Source organism: Belonocnema kinseyi, chromosome 6 (genome assembly GCF_010883055.1).
Source record: "Belonocnema kinseyi isolate 2016_QV_RU_SX_M_011 chromosome 6, B_treatae_v1, whole genome shotgun sequence".
Classification (NCBI taxonomy): domain Eukaryota; kingdom Metazoa; phylum Arthropoda; class Insecta; order Hymenoptera; family Cynipidae; genus Belonocnema; species Belonocnema kinseyi.
The window spans coordinates 6285267-6291652 of record NC_046662.1 but is presented as its reverse complement, the minus strand read 5'-3'; the positions used below and the strand labels follow the sequence as shown (position 1 = coordinate 6291652).

General features: G+C 27.5%; 1 protein-coding gene across 9 annotated transcripts in view; it reads left to right on the top strand.

The window, feature by feature from the left end:
- The window catches only part of LOC117175261 (neurofibromin), a 133535-nt gene that overhangs the window by 98257 nt on the left and 28892 nt on the right, over positions 1-6386 (top strand). The window lies entirely within an intron of this gene.

Below are 6386 nucleotides of genomic sequence, written 5' to 3'. Positions count from 1 at the left end.
CGCTGAAAAAAATCAACTTTTTGTAGATAATTCGTTTTATTGACTCTAAAATAAATAATTTCGTTGAAAATTCATGTATTTTGTTTGAAATTTGTCTTTTTTTGTTTATCATTAATTTTCTTGGTCGAAAATGCCTTTTATTGGTTAAAAATTTAACAACTTTATTAAAAATTTATTTTTGCGATTAAAAATTATTTTTTTTTATCTGAAAATGTAACTATTCTAGGATTGATTAAAAACTAATCGTTTTGATCTAGAAATTGAACTATTCAATTTTTGGTTGAAACTTTATCCTGTACATTGTATTAGTTAAAACACCAATTATTTGATAGAAAATTAATTTAATTTGTTAAAAAGTAAACTTTTTGGTTGAAAATTGATATATTTTTTAAATTAGATTTTTTTCTAAAATTAAAAAAACTGCAAAATAAAGAAATTTCCTTAAAATCTTCCGGATTCTTTTTTTTTAATTTTTAAAATGTTTTCAAATAATTACTTAAAATTTATTTGTCAAAATAAAAAATCCTTTTCAATGTTCTTAGCAATCACAACAATTTTTGTCATTCTTTTTAAATACTGTACAATTTTCAAAAAGCTTTTTTTTTAAATCTGCAAAAGTCTGAATCGTGTTTCAAATAATTTCAAGTTTTAAATTAATTCTGAATCTTTTTAAAAATTAAAATTGTAGCGTTTACATTTCAAATTTAACTCATTACAAATTTAACAATTCAAGGCTTTCTATTTCGAACCATTCTGTTCAAATTTGTATAGTTTTTAACAGTTCTTTGTAATGGATTGTTTTAAATGAATGGTCAAATATTGCTGATAATTAACGAAATTTTCTTTTTTAATTAAAAAATTTCAAATCGAATGAGCTAAAAATAAAAATTTTTTATTCTGAAATAATATTTCAAGTCATAATCGAAAACAAATTAATTAATTTTCTAACAAATAATTGGTGTTTTAACTAATACAATTTACAGTATAAAGTTTAACCAAAAATGGAATAGTTCCATTTCCAGATAAAAGCTGTGATAAAAAATTGAATTGAACAAGGAGAAAAACGAATTTTCAATAAAATTGTTAAATTTTCAAGGGAAAAGGTGAATTTTTGACCAAGAAGATTAATTTTCTATAAAAAAAAAACGATTTTCAAACTTAACCAATATATACGATTAATTTTTAATCAATCCTATAATAGTTACATTTTCAGATAAAGATAAATAATTTTTAACGGAAAAAATTTATTGTCAGCAAAGTTGTTGAATCGTCAACCAATCAGATGAATTTCCGACCAAGAAAATTAATGATCTACAAAAAAAGACAAATTTTAAACAAAATACATGAATTTTTAACCAAATTATTTAATTTTAATGTCAAAAAGACGAATTATCTACAAAAAGTTAAATTTCTTAAACGAAAAATATGAGTTTTCAATCAAAGAGTTCCACTTTCAACCAAATAGTTCAATTTTCAACCATAATTATAAAACCTTGTTAAAAAAAACGTATTTTTTTACAAAGTAGTTCAACTAGTAGTGAAATAATCGACTTTTAAACCCAAGAAGATGTACAGTTCATATTTTAACCAAACAATTGCATTTTTGACCAAAAATGATATATTTTCAACCAAAAAGATGAAATTTCTACTAAAAAACGTCAATTTAATTTGAATAAATTTTAATAAAATCCAAAGTTGAATTTTAACCTAATTTAAAGGCAAATAGTTGAATTTTCAACTATAATTATGAATCCCTAATAAGAAAAAATTAATTTTTTTACTAAGTAGTTCAACTTTATGTGACTAATCGAATTTTCCACGCAAAAATTATAATTTCAATTTTTAAAAATATAGTTGCATTTACAAAAAAACGACTTTGCAACCAAAAAATATTTACAGTCGATAATTCAACCGAAAAATTTAATTTTTAATCAAAAAGTATAAATTTTCCATAAAGCAATTTAATTTCTACAAAGAAAGACGAATTGTTAACAAAATACATGATTTTTTAACCAAAAATGGTATAGATTAGTTGTCAGTTTCAAAAATGTATTTTCAACGAAAAAGATGAACCTTTAAATAAAAGGAATAAAAATTTTAACAAAGTAGTTGAATTTTTGATAGAAAAGAACACTTTTTTTACAATATAGTTACATATTCAACAAAAGAATTAATTTTTCAATCAAATAATTGAGTTTTTATCCAAAAGAGATGAATTCCAAAATCACTAATCTCTTTAATTTCTTTCAAATGCGGATCAAGATTTAAATAAGACTATTATAATATAACATATTTATAATAGTATCATTAATAACATTAGTAACGTAACCTCAAAATACACGCATTAAAGAGGCACGCGAAGTATTCAAATCATGGGAATCGCCAGCTCAGCATCGAAATCTGGAAATATTAAAATCCCAATCTCTTCATTTTATTTCAAAGCAGATACAGATATAAATAGAACCGCCGAAGTGTTCCGACCGGCAATCGTGCACCTTCGAGTTTTCAAATTCAGAAGAGGAGAAATGGGTTGCGCGCGCAACCTAGGCATTTATATCGTCTCCTACCATATTCACACGGACATAGACGTGTCATAGTATTGGGCCACGTCTCGTTTCAGATCTGGGATCACTCATCACTGGCAGGAAGTAGGAAGCCAGGAACACTAGTCTTCTCGTCGAGGAGACTGTCACGGAGAATAGAGAACCCTGTGCCTCGACTAACGATCCACCTGGACATGCTTACAGACCTAGTGCTAAAGAAAAGAACACCAAAGAAGAAGACTAACGATCCCCTGTCAACTGTACAATCTTAATCCAATTAAATTCATTCTTTTCTTTAAAATTCCGGCTCTTATTCAGTTTTTCACCACCCTTTATTTAGTTTACTTAGGTTAGTAGAGTGTCCGCCGGATTTTCACAGTTAGTGCGGTGCCGTCCAAAAATCTGGCGGTCCATCCGTATCTCAGTCATCGGGAGTGCGTGGCGCGATTTTTCTTCACTCGTTCGTTTCGCTTGGGATCGGCGGTTGACAAGTCACCGGGTTGTCGACCGAACGACCTAGAAAAGGGCTCGTTTCGGGAGTTATTACCCCAAGGTGGTGACTTTTGAGCGAGTTTTTCGCGTTTTCCTTTCGGGTACGATCTGCGAGACCTTTCGGTTTCCATCCCACCACAGATTCCTTGGATCATTTTTGGTTCTCTGGTCACCCATCCGACCCGTATCCGCGCCAGGGCTGTATTGAACTTCGGCGATCAGAAGTCAGTACCCGAAAAAATTCCTTTCCCGTTTTTAAGAATTTTTTTCGGAAAGCCTGGGAGAATAAAATAGGAAAGCTCTTTTAGACACTGATTGATAAAAATGAAGCTGCATATCTACTGATTCCAAATAAATTAAGCTTTTGCAGGTATCAAAAAAGCCACTATTTCATCCAGTGACGAATTCGAATTTCGGAATTTTTTATTTTTGACTAAAGCAAATCTGATTTTGAAATTCAAAAGCTCCCCTTGTATGTCGACTTTTTTCCTTTTCTTTTTTGTATTCAAATGGTGTTGTGTTGATTTCAACGAATATTTAAGTAATTGTGTATTTCAAGTTTTGAGTAGATGGACGTTGCACGAAACATATTTCTGTTTTTTATATTTTTTGAAGGATTTATCGTGAAAATTGTCGCATATATCACATTGCATGATTTTTGTCATCGAATTTAGATAAGAAAATGTGTTCATGGGGGGGGGGGGGGCTTAGCACTTCTTTTTTTGAGAAATGTCTCAGAATTGTTGAGAAAGTTCTTTTGGATTGGAATTATTTTTTCGAATTTTCATGCTTATTGGGGTAAAAAATTTGATTTTAAAAGTTTTCGGCTATAATTCTTATTTTTTTACTGTTGGTTTCACTCCAAAATGTTTCTAATACACAAAATATCACTTTTTACTGATATGTAGGGGTTTCAAAAAATTGTTTAAACCATTTTTTATTGTTCATAGTAATTTTTCAGAATAGAGGTAGAAAATCGTTTTTTTTTCGGAAATTTTCAACTTGCTTTAAACTTTTTAGTTAGAGCTAGTAAATTATTAATTGAAGTTAACAAAAATAATGTTTTAACCAATTTATTATTTTTTATAACAATATGCACTTGAAAAAATATTCTTAAGCTGGTTTTCTTCTGTAATTTTCAACCATTTTTCATTTTTTCATTTAGAGTGTGGTAATAATTAATCAAAGTTTACCAAAAAAAAGTTTAGACAATTTTTCATTATTTATGAAATTTTCCACTTAGGCTTTTTATAACAATTCTTTTAAATTAATAAAATACCTATTTTTTTATTTGAGCAGATTTTGGAGATGAGAGCATGAAAATTACAAAAAGAAAAATTTGGATCACCTTAATGCTGAATCTAATTTGGAAAAGGAAAAAGTTTTAATTATGGTTGAGAAATAAATGTTCTAGTATTTTTTCATGAACAATTCAAATTTAAATGATTCTTTACTGTGAATGAAATCCAGATATTTGATGAGGATAAGGTTGGACAAAAAAAGGTTTAATTTTTTTCCCCCAAAATGGTACCCCTAAAAAGTGTTCCTTTTGCTGTCAACATAACCCCTGCTTTTTGGCAGAATTAAACGAAAATATTTATCAAGTCTATTTTTGTTAAATACCGTGTTAATTTTTCAACTAAAAAACATAAATTTTCAACCAAAAATGGAATAGTTACATTTTTAATTTACAAAATTAATGATTTAACAAACAAAAAACGCATTTTTAACCAAATAATTGAGTTTTCAATCGCGAAGATCAATTCTCCGCTAAAAAAGATCAATGTTACACAATAAATGTATTTTTAACCAAATTCTAGACTTTCCTACAATGTAAAATAATTTTTAACCAAAAGAAGTAAATTTTCAATGTCTCAATGGTAGTTTAATTCTTAACAAAATAGATGCAGTTGCTACCAAAAATATTAAATTTTACCCCAGAAGATTAATTTTCTATCGAGAAATGTTAATTTTTAAACAAATAGTTAAATTTTCTACTGAAAAAGATAAATGTTCAACCAAAAAGATGAATTTTCGAATAAAATGAAGAATCTTCATCTAAAAAAATTACTTTTTAACCAAATTTTTGACTTGTCTACCTTCAGGTTTTAATCAAGTAGTTAAATTTTAAACTAAGAACATTAATTTTATAGAAAAAACGGATACATTTTCAGCAAAAAAAAAAAGAATTTACATCCAAATATTTGAATGTTCCGATAAAAAGACGAAATTTAATGTAAAAATTGGAATTATGAAATGGAATATTTTCATTTAAAAGACTTAAATTTCAACCAAAAACTAAAACGAATTTTCAACAAAATAGTTCAGTTTTCAACCAAAAATATGAACATTTAAAAAAGAAGATTGATTTCCTACCAGAAAAACGAATTTTCTTACAAACAGATAATTTATCAAAAATAAAATGTTAAGAAAATTGTTGAATTTTGAACAAAGAAGATTAATTTTTCACTGAAAAAGATTAATTTTCTACATTATGCATGAATTTTCAACTATGAATGATCGATTTTTAACCCAAAACGGAATAATCAAATTTTTATTTAAGGCAAATTTTAAATCAAATAGTTTAATATTTAAACAAAACTAAAAAAAAACGAATTTTCAAGAAACTAGTTAAATTTCCAACTAGGAAAATGAATTTTTGAAAACCAAAAACTAAAACCAAAAGAATGAAGTTTTAACAAAACGGTTGAATTTCCTATAAAGTAGATTAACTTTTCAACAAATAGTTGAGTTTTTAATGACAAGGATTAATTATTTAACGAAAAACACGAATTTTCAACCAAATACATAAATTACCATCTAAAAATGATCATCTTTTAAGGGCATGTGATACTTAGAAAATTGTCGATTTTACCAGTTTTAGGTTCCGACGGCTTTTTTTCTTTAATAATCAATATTTTGTCTTAAAAATTTGGGACATGATAGCGACCATGCTAACGGACGTCCCCACACACTTTTTTTTTGGTTTAATTCAAAAAAGTTTTAATTTGGTAAAATCTGATTAATTTGCATAGCGCTTAGGAATTAGTATCGATTTTACCAGTTTTAGGTTCCGACGGCTTTTTTTCTAGAATAATCAATATTTTATCTTAAAAATTTGGGAAATGATAAAGAGCATGCTGACGGACGTCCCCGCAAACACTATTTGTGTGTTTTTTTTTCAAAAAAAATTTTTGATATTGCTAACAACGTGTGTACTTTTCGAGGTTATGTATGTTGCAATTCTCCTGTGCGTTACTTCCAAACTACACAATATTTTTGGCCGAAAACTTTGGACTTGCAAATGAACATAGTAACTAATCTCCCGGAACTAACCCTTTTTGCAGGCAA